Source organism: Asparagus officinalis, chromosome 1 (assembly GCF_001876935.1).
Source record: "Asparagus officinalis chromosome 1, Aspof.V1, whole genome shotgun sequence".
Lineage (NCBI taxonomy): Eukaryota > Viridiplantae > Streptophyta > Magnoliopsida > Asparagales > Asparagaceae > Asparagus > Asparagus officinalis.
This window is the reverse complement of record NC_033794.1, coordinates 54,624,476-54,639,786: the sequence shown is the minus strand read 5'-3', so window position 1 is coordinate 54,639,786 and position 15,311 is coordinate 54,624,476. Positions and strand designations below refer to the sequence as shown.

Here is a 15,311-nt window from a genome sequence, read left to right as displayed (position 1 = left end):
CACCCGACCCGACCTGGCCCACGACCTGTCTAGGGACGGACCAGGTCGGGTCCGACCCACGGGTTGTGGGTCGGCCCATAGGTTTTTTTATTTTTTTAATTTTTAATTTTTAATTTCTAAACTATATTCACTTTATATTAGTATCTATTAAATTATATTTAGATTATTTTTATTTTACTATTTATTTAAAATGATACATATACGCACACATTGTAAAAATATAAATATCATATGGAAAAACATCGCAAAAACAAAGATATACGTCCACGGGAAGTTAATAACTTTCCTTTCATTTAAATTTAAATTTAAATTATAAATACAAGAGAAAAAAAGAAAAAAATATTAACTAAAAACTAAAAATTAAAATTCCAGGTCAGGTTAATCTAGGCCAGGTCGGGTCAATAGTGGGTCGGGTTAAGATGGGCTGGGTCTATTTCTCTAGTCCCGGGTCTGGAGCTAGACCCAGTCCGGCCCGTGATCGGTATATATCACAGTCCGGGTCGGGCCCAGCCCGCTACAGGCTGGGCCGGGTCAGCCCGCGGGTTAACTCGGTCTGTGCCCAACCCTAGATTATGATTTCACTTTAAGATGTTATTCATTGGGATAATTACCATAACTTTTTCCAAAATTCTTTCACTGCTATACAAACTTTTTGTACCAACCTTCAAAAATTACATCATTCTTAACTTCATGGCCCACCCCCAACCCTAGATTAGGATTCACTTTAAGATGTTATTCATTAGGGCAATGAGATTGGGATAATTACACTTAACTTTTCTCAAAATTATCTCACTTCTATACAAACTTTTTGTCCTAACCTCCAAATATTACCCCATTATTAACTTCTTAAAAAAAGCAATATAATTTTGAAGCATTAATTTATTAAATATCTAATATATTGTAATTATATTATAATATATAATATATCTTAATTATACTATAATAGAAAATTCTACTATAACGTAAGATAATAAAATATTATCTAATATTATCTAATATAACATTATTATATATCATTTTAACAAAATTAATAATATTATTATAATATAATATACTATACTAATTAATACATTAAACATAGTTATAATTAATTAGTAATTATAATATAACATATTATACTTTAGTATGAAGCAAAATAATGTATCATATTATAATAACATAGATTATATTATTATAATATAATATAATATACTAATTAATAGCATTAAACATAGTTATATTTAATTAGTAATTATAATATAACATATTATATATTTAGTATGAAGCAAAATAATGTATCATAATATAATAACATACTAAATAATATACTAAGCTAGCTGGTTAAATTAATTTAGACTTAATTGATAAATAACTATTATATTTTAATAAATTGCCACATTATCAATTATCCCACATGAATTGTCAAATCAAAACTTTAAATTGTCTCATTATCATATTATTCGTATATTATATCAATTATTATATAATATATCATATTATTATAATATAATATAATATAATATACAAATTAATAGCGTTAAACATATTTATAATTAATTAGTAATTACAATATAACATGTTATATATTTAGTATGAAGCAAAATAATGTATCATATTATAATAACGTACTAAATAATATACTAAACTAATTGGTTAAATTAATTTATTTAATTGAAAAACAAATATTATATTTTAATAAGTTACCACATCATCAATTATCCCATATGAATTGTCAAATCAAATCTTTAAATTGTCTCATTATCCCAACTTGTCCTACTTTACCCCACTCAAAATATCCCAAAGGGATATAATTATCTCACTTGACCCCAATTTGTCCCAAATTAAATAGTTTTAGCTCCTTATAAATGGAAAAGCTATAGAGAATACAATAATATCTCCGAAGCATCTAGTTCAAGAAGACTTAGTCTTCAATTACCTGAAGAATATGAAAAACCCTTATGAAAGAAAAAGATATAATATCTGAAGATCTAATAAGCGAAAGTAATTCACCTCTACACTATATGAATAAGGCATCAGAAAGTACGCTATTTGATGAAGAAGAAGAAAGAAAGAGAAATGTAGAGGAATATTTAGAAAAATCTATCTCACATGAATTGGATCGAAGCTTCAAATTGTCTCATTATCATATTGTGCGTATATTATATCAATTATTATATAATATATCATATTATTATAATATAATAGAATATACCAATTACTAGCATTAAACATAGTTATAATTAATTAGTAATTATAATATAACATATTATATTTTAGTATGAAACAAAATAATGTATTATATTATAATAACATGCTAAATAATATAGTAAACTAATTGGTTAAATTAATTTAGATTTAATTAATAAATAAATATTATATTTTAATAAGTTACCACATCATCAATTATCCACATGAATTGTCAAGTCAAATGTTTAAATTGTCTCCATTATCCCAACTTGTCCCACTTTACCTCACTCAAAATATCCAAAGGGATAAAATTATTTCATTGGAATAATTATCCCACTTGGCCCAAAATTGTCCCAACCAATAACCCACCGAAAGGAGTAAAAAACTCAACAATACTTCTTAAATATATTGTCAATATTATGGTAGTTATAATATTAGATAATATTTTATTGTTGTAATAAAAATAGAAAGTTTACTATATATTAAAGTATGATATTATATAAAATTAATATAATATAATATATTAATTAGTAATTATAATAATATATTATTTTAAACAATATTATATTGTATAAATAAAATATTATAATATTTATATTTATATTAAATTAAATATTATATTATTGAAATATTATATTACATATATTGTTCGTATATTATATCAATTAAAATATAATATACTAATTAATAACATTAAACATAGTTATAATTAATTAGAACTTATAATATAACATATTATATTTTAGTCTGTAATAATTAAAGTCCAGAAGCATCTGTAACCTCTATATATAAAGGAAAGTTTTATGAAGAGAGACAGAGTTGTGAATAACAAAATTTTCTCTAAAGTCCTCTAATATTTTGAGATCTAAGTTCTTTTCTCATAAATCCCCTTTCTCTTTGAACTCTAACAATCATCCTTTTCGACTATTAAAAAAATTACTGTAGAAAACTATTGTTATAATTTTGTTCACAAGCTTCAAGCTTCGATATCTGTATGAACAGTGGCTCGCATAGCTGGTTCCCTCACTAAGGAAGGAGTGAATAGATACAAATATCATAAACCAAAAAGGATTTCTTCCAAAAGAAAATACGTAACTACAAGAAAAGATAAAAAGGAATGTACATATTTTAAATGTGAACAAAAGGGACACTTTGCAAATGAATGTTATAGTAATAAAAGGGCTAATGTAATATTAGATGAGCTAAGTGAATATGAGGTTTTATTGGGATCTGAAATAAGTGAAAGTATACATATAAATGACTTAGAATTTGAATTATCAAGTATATCTGATAATTCCGACATAACTACCTATGTTACAGATGAATTCACTGAATCAAGTTCAGAAATTTCTGACAAAGACGAATTAAACCCATTTTTTATGAACTAACAGACATTCAACGAAAACAACATATTCGAAGAAATAGTAGATAACAATTTAGATGAAGCTCTAAGTACAAGTTGGTCTATTATTCCTCAACAGTTAGAAGAAATACAAAAAAAAAAACTATAGAAGCTATAAACTAGAAGATTTATATGGGATCAAAGGAGTCGAAAAATTAGTTAGAAGAATGTTGCCAAATAACAAATATATATTTGAAATAACTGAAGGACATAAAAAGGCTCTAGGTTATAAAGAAGTAGAAGGATTAATACATTTACTATCAGAACAGCATATTAAACACCTTAGAGAAAAAATGTAAAGATAAAAACTACTTACATTTTGGAGCAATTCAAATACTAATTAAAAGAAATTTTAGACTAGAAAATAATATGCCTATAGTAGTAGTAGTATTATCTGACAATAGGATTGTATCAAGTCCATCTCATTCGACAATAGCAATGATTAGAGAAAACCTATACCCAGGATTTATGGCTTTTAGAATACAACCAAATTATAATATTACTTGACATGAAAAAAATATATTACAGTCCTTAATGTTATATGTAAAAATGAAAGAAATAGAGCTTCTACCAGATACTGATGTTTTATCTATACAATGGAGACATATAATGATGCTTTCTAAAACTCTACAAGTTCCATATAAAAGGGATGAAAATTTTCTATTCAACATAGCTCAGACCCTAATCTAGTGTTAATAAATTACAAATCCATTCCTAGAAATCCTTTAAGCCTACCTAAATTAGAAATACTAAGTCAAAAGGCATGGAATCCAAATATAAGAATAAAAAGAGAAAATAAAAAGGAAATAACCCAAGTAATGAATATAGAAGGAAATGAAATACTTTTAGCTCCTTATAAAGGGAAAAGCTTTAGAAAATACAATAATATCTCTGAAGCATCTAGTTCAAGAAGACCTAGTTTTCAATTACCTAAAGAATATGAAAACCCCTTAATAAAAGAAAAAGAGAAAATATCCGAAGATCTAATAAGCGAAAGTAATTTACCTCTACACTATATGAATAAGGCATCAGAAAGTACACTACCTGATAAAAAAGAAGAAAGAAAAAGAAATGTAGATGAATATTTAGAAAATCCATCTCACATGAATTGTCAAATTAAAACTTTAAATTGTCTCATTATCATATTATTCATATATTATATCAATTATAATATAATATGTCATACTATTATTATATAATATAATATAATAATATATTATACTAATTAATAGCATTAAACATAGTTATAATTAATTAGTTTATAATATAACATATTATATTTTAGTATGAAGCAAAATAATGTATTATATTATAATAACTTACTAAATAATATACTAAACTAATTGGTTAAATTAATTTAGACTTAATTGATAAATAAATATTATATTTAAATAAGTTGTCACATTATAAATTATCCCACATGAATTGTTAAATCAAAGTTTCAAATTATCTCATTATCCCAAATTTTCCCACTTTACCCTGCTCAAAATAACCCAAAGGAATAAAATTGTTCCCTAAGAATAATTATCTCACTTAGCCCCAACTTGTCTTAACCAATAACCCCCCTAAAAGAGTTAAAAACTCAACAATACTTCTTAAATATATTTTCAATATTGTGGTAGTTATAATATTAAATAATATTTTATTACTGTAATAAAAATAGAAAGTATACTATATATTAAAGTATAATATTATATATAGAATTAATATAGTATGATATATTAATTAATAATTATAATAATATATTATTTTAGACAATATTATGTTGAATAAAACAAAATTTTATAATATTTATATTTATACTAAACTAAATATTATATTATTGAAATATTATATTAAATATATTGTTCGTATATTATATCAATTATTATATAATATATCATATAACTATAATATAATATACTGTACTAATTAATAGCATTAAACATAGTTATAATTAATTAGTAATTATAATATAACATATTATATTTTAGAATGAAGTAAAATAATTATATTATAATAACATACTAAATAATATACTAAACTATTTGGTTAAATTAATTTAGACTTAATTGATAAAAATATAATATAACATATTATATTATATACTAAACTAATTGGCTTTTTTATCCCATCTATAGTTATAATTAATTGGTAATTACAATATAACATATTATATTTTAGTATGAAGCAAAATAATGTATTATATTATAATAACATACTAAATAATATACTAAACTAATTGGTTAAATTAATTTAGACTTAATTGATAAATAAATATTATATTTTAATATTGCCACATCATCAATTATCTCCCATTAATTGTCAAATCAAAGCTTCAAATTGTCTCATTATCCAACTTGTCCCATTTTACCTCACTCAAAATAAACTAAAGGGATAAAATTGTTCTCTTGGAATAATTAGCCCACTTGGCCAACTTGCCCCAACCAATAACCCCCTTAAAAGAGTAAAAAACTCAACAATACTTGCTTGAAATTGTCTTTGATCGGCCACTTTAAGTTCGTCGAAGATCTTCAGTGGCGTCCGAACACCGACAATGCTCCGTCAAGGTGAATTTTGCGGTGGTTGAGTTGAGGTGCTACTTCAAGCTTGATGGGTTCAGAGACGCCTCAGATTGGAAAAAGAGGAAACGCGGTGATGAATAAGATAACTTAAGTTTTGGGTTTGGGTTAACAAGTCAAAAACAATGAACCCAATTCCAAAACTAAGCCCCTTCTTTATTTCAAAGGCAGCTCACATGAGGCACACATGTGCCAAATGTGTCATGTCATTTGGGTGCGTACCCAAGTCCCAAACACACCCGACATGGGTACATGACCTCTAGCAAGGTGTCGAGGTATCCTGGGACATAGAGTTGGTTTTTATTTTGTTTAGATAAGGATTTCAAACTCTATAGACTGAGTGAAGGTGATTCTTGTGAGGCTATAGAGAATGATTAATGAAAATGTGAGGTTGAGAAAAAACATGTGAGTTGCTATGTGCGAAGCCATCTTTTTGAGTAAATTGTTGCATGTGATACTGATCTAACCCCAATTACCATGTTCCTTTATCTTTGTTTGTTTTTTTTATTAAATAAGAAAGGGAAGTAATTGTTCATATGTGGTTAATGTTCAAGGCTGTTCGGTACTATTTGCTTTGTCACTATTCACCTGGTACTGTTCATTCAGAAGTTTTTCTGGCACTTTTCCGTTGCATGTCAGAATATGATACGGGTGTATCTTCTCTTCGGAACTTAGCGATCCTCATGGGAGCTTGAGGATAGATGATTCTTATAGTAACTTGAGAATAGAGGTGTAAAACAACACAGTGGAACGCAGGTTGAAGTGTAAAACGAGACGACGAATTGAAAATTCGAAGCATCCAGTTTTCAGCCCGTGAGTCGACTCAAACACCTAATGAGTCGACGCATTAGGTTGAGTCGACTCATGCCTGTCATGAGTCGACTCACGAAACCCAGCCGTTTTGTTAAAAATTTCTGACGAGTCGACTCGCCTTATCATGAGTCGACTCACTTGGCATGAGTCGACTCATGCATGTTATGAGTCGACTCATCGACGGTTTCCTGATTCGTTTGGGTTTCTGTTTGCACGAATTCCTGTGGGGTTTGGGCTTGATTATTTATCACTTTGTCATCCACGTTGTTACACCTATATAAGGGATTGTTTTAGGGTTTTAAAAAAATGAGAAAGCAATCAAGAGAGATTAGATTGTATTTGAGAATTGAGAGAGGTTATTCTTCAATTCTAGTGAGATTGTGAGATATTGTAAAATATTTTATTCTCATAATCTAAAGAAGGTATTTTCCTTCGCCACCACTGAATTGTTCTTGTGTTCTTGTTATTTTCTTCTCAACCCACCTTTGATAATTCAGCGATCAAATATGCTCGCACGGTGACTCGTATCAAGTTGGTATCAGAATGATCAGATCCTATGAATGGGGCATCATATGTATGGTCCTGACTCGATCACAATACAAGAAGCTAGACGAGATCCTTATTTTATTGGAAGGAGTCCAAAAATTAAGAAAGAATAAGATGACTGAAGGAGATAGTTCAGCGAGGCTAGATGCATTGGAGAAACAGATGGAAACAATGAGTTTGACTCTCACACACCTCGTCAATATCTTTCAAGAAAAAGACAAAAAGGAGGAATCTTCTTCGAAAGGTAAGAAGAAACTTATGGAGTCCGATGGAGAAGACGAGAAATCTGATTCTGGTAAGGAGACCGAGATTGTCAAAACTGTTTCGTATCAAAGGGGTAAGGGTTCTTACCAGAATTTAAAGATAGACTTCAAGGTAAAGATTCCTGTTTATGATGGGAGTGTCAACGTCGAGAGGCTTGATGATTGGATCGAGCGGATGGAGACGTATTTTACCCTCTACGGATATTCATCCAAGGAGAAGCTTGTATTCGTGACTTTGAAGCTTTCGGGGCATGCATTGACATGATAGAAATCTTATTGCAAGCAGGAACGAAAGACGATGTCGTGGAACAAATTCAATGAGCTACTGAGAAAACAGTTCTACCTAGTAGGGTTTCTTGAGGAGCGTCGGTATAAGTGGTACGGATTACACCAAAGGTTTAACCAGACCGTTTAATAATATATAACGGAGTTTCAGTAGCCGGCGATGGTTCTCAACATCGCGACGGAGAAATATTCCATCTTTATGAAGTATATGGCGGGTTTGAATGAATATATCCGAAAGAAGATGAAGTTGTTCACAGTCGAGTCCGTGGCAGAAGCGAGTGTGAAAGTCATTGCCATTAAGGGCAGGCAAAAGAAGGGCAATGAAACGAAGAGATACTCCAAACAGACGGGAGGCAAGTCTAGTGGCTCTCAGCCTAAGGAAGAGAAGAAGAATGATGATTCGGGGAACGCAGGATTGACATGTAATCACTACAAATAGACAGGACACGTAGTTGATCGTTGCTGGGAAAAGTATCCTCATCTGAAGTCAAAAAAGAAGAAGAAGAAGGCATATGTAGTAGCTCAGGGTCCGAAGAAAGTTACCAGGATGACAGAACCCAATAACAGTCTCAACCTTATGACGGAGAAGCAGACCACGACTGAGGACGAATACCCGAGGGAGCAGCTCTTTGTTTTGAAATTGTAGGTTAAGACCAGCTTGGTTGATGCCATAGTGGATCTAGGGAGCCAGAAAAATTTGATATCTGAGGCATTGATTCAGAAACTGGGATTGAAGACGGTTAAACATCCGAAATCATATCCTTTAAGGTGGATTCAGAAGGAGGCGGGATTGAGTATGGTTAACCAATGCACTTTCAGATTTGCACTCCACGAGTCATATATTGAAGAGGTCACATGCGACGTCGTTCCGTTGGATGTTTGCTAAGTAATACTAGGCAATCCTTATTTATAGGATAGGTTTACGGTCTAGGATAGGCGAGCCCAGAAGTATACGCTCACCAAAGATGGCGAGCAATTCATCTTTCGTTCGGCATCTCTTCCACGGGAGACGAGTTTGGTGACAGTGACTCAGGCGAAGAGGCTAGTGAATGCGAGCAAGAGGTTTGTATTGTTAGTCATTAGGCCTTATGAGGAGCAGCTGAGTAGGGTGTGCTTGACTACCTTGAGCAAGTTTCAGGAGGTGATCTTGCCACATGTTGAAGACTTATGGTTTGATAGAGAGGAGCCGCTGAAGGAAGATTATATTTTAGAGCAGAAGACGACCATGACGAGGCGGGGGACGAAGGAGTCGTTTCTCATTGGACGTCAAGGTCAGGTACCTAGCAAGGCTAAGTGGTTCAACAGGAAAGGAGGAGCTCGCGAGTTTCCTCAGCTGAAGTTCTAATTTGAACGGGACTTCAAGTTCCTAAAGGGGGAGTCATGATACGGGTGTATCTTCTCTTCGAAACTTAGCGATCCTCATGGAAGCTTAAGGATAGATGATTCTCATGATAACTTGAGAATAGAGGTGTAAAACAATATAGTGGAACGCAGGTTGAAGCGTGAAACGAGACGGCGAATCGAAGAATCGAAGCATCCAGTTTTCAGCCCGTGAGTTGACTCATACATGTACATGAGTCGACTCATCAGGTTGAGTCGACTTATGTCTGTCATGAGTCGACTCACGAAACCCAGCCGTTTTGTCAAAAATTTCTGACGAGTCGACTCACCTCATCTTGAGTCGACTCACTTGACATGAATCGACTCATGCATGTTATGAGTCGACTCATCGACGGTTTCCTGGTTCGTTTGGGTTTCTGTTTGTACGAATTCTTATGGGGTTTGGGCTTGTTTATTTACCACTTTGTCATCCACGTTGTTACACCTATATAAGGAATTGTTTTAGGGTTTTAAAAAAAAGGAGAAAGCAATCAAGAGAGATTAGATTGTATTTGAGATATGAGAGAGATTATTCTTCAATTCTATTGAGATTGTGAGAGATTGTAAACTATTTTATTCTCATAATCTAGAGAACATAATTTCCTTCGTCACCACTGAATTGTTCTTATGTTCTTGTTATTTTCTTCTCAACCCACCTTTGATAATTCCGTGATCAAAAGTGCTCACACGGCGACTCGTATCAGAATACCTCCTCCATTCTCTCAATTTGATCATTCTCAAATCAATGTCATGTTGAAAAATAAGGAAAACCTCAAAACAAGAAAGTAAAATTATGGTGCATTCCACAAGCATTTTCAAATTCACAAGGATGATACCTAAGAAGTAAAATTTACAGACTACAACATATCAAGACTAGACCAAATCAGAATCAATTAGATACTCATAAATCTGCTCTTATAAGGGTTAAAACTTTTGGTTGCTCTAAAGCAAGATATAAAGACAATAAATTAGATAGTGTGCCTTAAAGGAAGACATACTTTAACATTTCAGCGAAGCTCATAGCCTCATCCACTCCAGGAATTGCATTTGTGAGCTCCGAAAGAAATGTATCAACACCTTCATCGTTTGTCAGGTCATCTTTTTCTACCTTAGGATCCACCTCCTGAAAACAACCAAAATAGAATTAAAAAAGGTAGATAGTAAACTAGAAATCTAGTGGAACTGCAATACCTTATCATTTGTATAAAAGGAGGGTTGCAGAAAGCACAAGCATGTATGGTTAAAAGATCAAATCAGTCGAAATACTATTGATATCTACTAATTCTAACATAGATGCAAAGCCTCAAAATTACTGTTCGTGCTACAGTATAATTTTTTAATCTTAAACATGCTCTGTATGCTGCAGTGAATTTTTTGGATCTTTATCCATTGTTCAAAATGAAGTAACATTTTTTAACCTTGAAAACAGTGTACTTTTTTTGTTCTTGAGAATGATGAATTTAACCTTTACAAGACATTTCACAAATATAAATCTTTTATGGCTCTATTATAGAAAATTGATAAAACTTGCTAGTTAGTGTATTATTTTGTTAATTAGTTCGAAAATTCACTCTGTAAATAATAGTAACAAAAATTACTGCCAAAGTTTTTATAAATAGTTATATATAAAAACCATATTATAAAGTAGGCCACAGCTATACCTCGGTAAATAATACCCGCGAAAACGCGCAGGCTTAATTCTAGTACTTATATATGATAGTAACTCTAAACTAAATCTGATAGTTGATATGCAAAGCTAACTAAGATTATACCATATCATCCATAACCACAGGTCACTTCATGTGTAAACCAAACCATATAAAAGCAAATAAAAAGCCTCCACTTTTCACATACTTATCTCTGTGCTTGCATATGCAAAGAGGGACGAGTTGAGAAAGATCACTTTCGTATTGAAATACAATATTCAGTAGCACAATTGTGAACCAATGGAAGAAGGTAGCACTACATCTTCTAAAGCTCCAAGTACTATACACGGCTGCCTACAACATCTAAATCATTTTTTCTTGTATGTGAGAATACATCTTTGCAATATGTTGATTACATTTCAACAAGAAATAAGATACAGTGTGGTGTAGGTTTAGTTGGTTTGCTTGGATCTAACCTATTCTCTAACCAAAAAAGCACAAATACTATTGTTTAGACATCCCCAAACAAGCCATCAAGTACATGGATTGTCTCCCCTTCTAGATAGGTCCAAGTTAGCTACCACACAATTTCTATAATAAGCTAAACAAACTTAAAAATCCATCTAAAGCAGATTATTGATTCATTAGATTTGACTGACTGAAGGGTATATACAGCTAGAGTTATGTTGTGCAGGTACTTCTATCATGATGTCGTACCTGTACCCGACATGTCATGTACCTGTACCCGACATGTCATGTACCCTTATCTGTGCCAGACACTTGTTGGACACTCCTTAAATATATGCAATCAGACATATACTCAATTATACAATGCATGTTTAATTATAACACTCATCATACACATCTTGGACATATATTCTACATTTCACATCTACTTTTAAATCTTGTTGGTCAAGGGTTGAGTTTCTTTCAAGCATATTCAGTTACAAACTATAATCTCAAAAGGATTTGCTTATCTAGCTTAGAACTATAATTTCAGCCCATGCATTTCAGCCATGTCCCCCTACCCTACTTTTTACAAATTTGGGCTGTCCAGTATCCATACCCGCTCTTGTACACATATCCATGGAACTTAGTTTGAGAGTCTGGTATCGAGGTTAGGATTTTCATCAACATCATTGTCCATGTCTTTGCCCATCTAGTAAGTGCTCTCTATAGAGCAAAACTCAAATTTTGGGATATTGACCAAGTATTCTACAATCTTAATAGCCCAACATTGTAATCCATAAAACATTGTTGATTATAGTCATTCGATAGGATTCCTTTCAATTTCACATGTATTCTACAATCAATAAAATTCTAGAAGCGTTCTTCTTAACCATCTTAATTTCATCCAATAAACCAAATCATCCTCAATCTTACTATTATGATGAATAATTGGTTCTAATAACGAAAATGACTACTCTTAGGTATTTTTTGACCATCGATATGTGTCACATGCTTATTTCTTTTTACAAATCTTACTAAAATTGCATCCTATGTGTTCTAGTTTTGCTCTATTAATTCTAAATGTATTAGGTTCAAGAGCTTCTCTCTACCTTTCTACTTTAGAATTTATGAGGGTGTCTAGGAGGGTTTATTTTTTGAAAGCTTATAAGTTATTCCGACTTTTAGTGGTTTTTGTCTCCTATGATAAAAACTTTACAACACTCGTACGGGTAGAAAAGTCACTTGCTTGGTCAAACGTAGCTTATTTAGATGAGCTTATAAGGTAATTTCTCGAAAGTTGGAAAAGACCAACTTTTTTAAATATTTCTTAAAAACTTGCTTATTTGAGATGTCACCAAACATGTACATATGAATAGACTAGGTTAAAAGCTACTTCGGCCGAAAAAATAAGCTCCCCCAAATAACCTATATCTTCCATAATCTCATCAACTAATATTATAGCATCTGGAATAAAATATGATTTTTAATAGGCCCTGTACATGAACCCTAGAACTAGTCGTTTTCTCTAAAAATATTTAATATCATTACATGTTTACCAAAAGATAATTCCATTAAAATCTCAAAATATGTGATTAATAATTACTTAAGGACTTTGACTTTACAAGCAGATAGTTAGATCTCAAGAAAGCAATGGTGAACTGTCTCTATGCACAAAACTGAGTTGGAAGATAAACTAAGCCTGTATTTATGTCCATATTTCCATATTGGTTTTCTTATCTTAATTTTGCTTGGCTTGGCTTGGCTTTCTTGTCACATTATTACTTGGTGCGATCTTTCTGTTTTTGACTTACTTAGTGACTCTCTATGTTGGATTCTATCATGACTGAGCTTGAAAATTTGGGCCAAAAATATTCTGTAGATTTAAAGGTGTCTTTCAATCTCCTTTAACCTAATATTTCAATGTCAAAAATGATTAGGTATTTAGTTTTCATGGGACTTATAACTATTATGACAGATTGTTAGGTCTCATGTTATGAGCCTACATCTTCTAATCTTGTTTTGATGATTACAAATAATTCCTAATATTATTTGTCTAGTGTTTATGTTTTCTTATTAGGTATTCTAGACAAACTACGTGTTGGAGGATGGATGGATTGCGCCACAATGATCATATCAAATGGAGGTTGGCGGAATAGTGGAATAAAACCATTGCATCAAGTCATATTCAAGATCAAGCTTCTTCCATGTTTACCAAGACAAGCTACAATTAAGATCTATCAAGCTTGGGTAAATTAGTTTAGAGTTTATATAATGTGTGTTAATTCTATAAGCTCAATTATACACACACATTACATTTGTGAATTTTTATGTAAATAGGTGTTTTTATGCAAAATACATTCAAATATGTTTTGGACTATACAAACCATGCTAACATCTTTTATTATGTCCATAAAACAATTACACAAGTTTTCAGAACTTGATTTGAGCTAAAATGGTAAAAACAACATATTTGAAAAAACATGTATTTTAGCACTTTTGAATATTTCTGAGTTTTCACAAATGGTAAGAGCAATTTGAAAAATTCCTTTTCCAACATGTTCATATTCATGATTATAAACTTTTCTCAAAGTTTTATATTTTTTGGAATTTATCTGCTATTTTTTAAAGCTCTTCAAAGTTGTTTTTACTATTCAATACAGGCTGAAAACCTGTTATCGATTGATGACATTAGTCGACTGATCAGTCGACTGAAGAATGTACCTGGAATCATCAAAAAAAATTGTTTCGTTTTGGTCGACTGACCAGTCGACTGATGACCATCAGTCAACTGATAAATATCGTCAGTCGACTGATGAGCTGGTAAATGCTTACAACGGTCAGCTCATCAATTGACTGATGAAACCCGTCAGTCGACTGACGGCCCAACGGTTAGTTTTTTCAGCCTTCTGTTTTTTTGTTTTTGCTGGATTTGTTTGGGTTTTGTGCCTTGGTTTTTCTTCCTATATAAACCCCTATTGTTCTCATCAGAATCAAGTATTCAAGAGGGTTTTAACAAGAGTTTAAAAGTGTTTAAAAGATTGTTTAAGTGTTTAAGTTTGAGTTTACAAAGAGGTGGATTGCTCTTTCAATTGAGGAATTCATCCTCAATCTTCTTCATCCTCTATTGTGTTTATAGAGAAATTTTTCTAACTCTTTTCTTTAGAAATTTATTATTGATTTTCATATTATTATTATTGCTAATTTGCTAATTGAGTTAGGTTTCATTTACACTCATTTTATCACACACACCCTATTTGAGCTTGTAGGATTTCATACATCATATATTGGGTTGTGGAATTATGATTTGTGAGATTGAACTTACATTGGTTCTCATCCAATTAGAGAACATTTTATTGTAGTTGAGCTTTATTGTAAGTTGCACATTGTATTATACTTGTACACCGATAGAAGTGTGTGGTGAGAGACGGGGTCGATTCCAAGAGGAGTGGGGTCGGTAGTAAAACCTAGTGAGAGGTGGTAATTCCGAACACTTAAGGAAGGTGACACGGACTAGGCCAACACTTAGAGGGTTTGAAGTGTATTTGTAAGTGTGTAAGTTATAAAATTTTTGGTAAACTAGAAAACCGTATTATGAGGTGTAAACGTTATTCGGGTGAGCGTAGAAAACTCGGTTGTGATAGTAGAGATCTCCTCGATGTGAGGAGCGGAGACGTAGGTCGTGGGGACCGAACTCTGTGATCATATCTTGTGTTTGCGTTTGTCTTTTGCGTACTATCACTTGTGTTTATTTACTCTTGTTCATATATCCTTGCATATATCAAATTGAATATCAAGATTG

At 31.7% G+C, this 15,311-nt stretch overlaps 1 protein-coding gene across 1 annotated transcript in view; it reads right to left on the bottom strand.

The window, feature by feature from the left end:
• Positions 1 to 10,540, bottom strand: part of LOC109824394 (ATPase GET3-like) — a 35,062-nt gene extending 24,522 nt beyond the window's left edge. The window contains exon 1 of the mRNA XM_020390985.1: positions 10,415 to 10,540. The gene's annotated coding sequence lies outside the window, so the exon portion shown is untranslated. The remainder of the gene's footprint in view (positions 1 to 10,414) is intronic.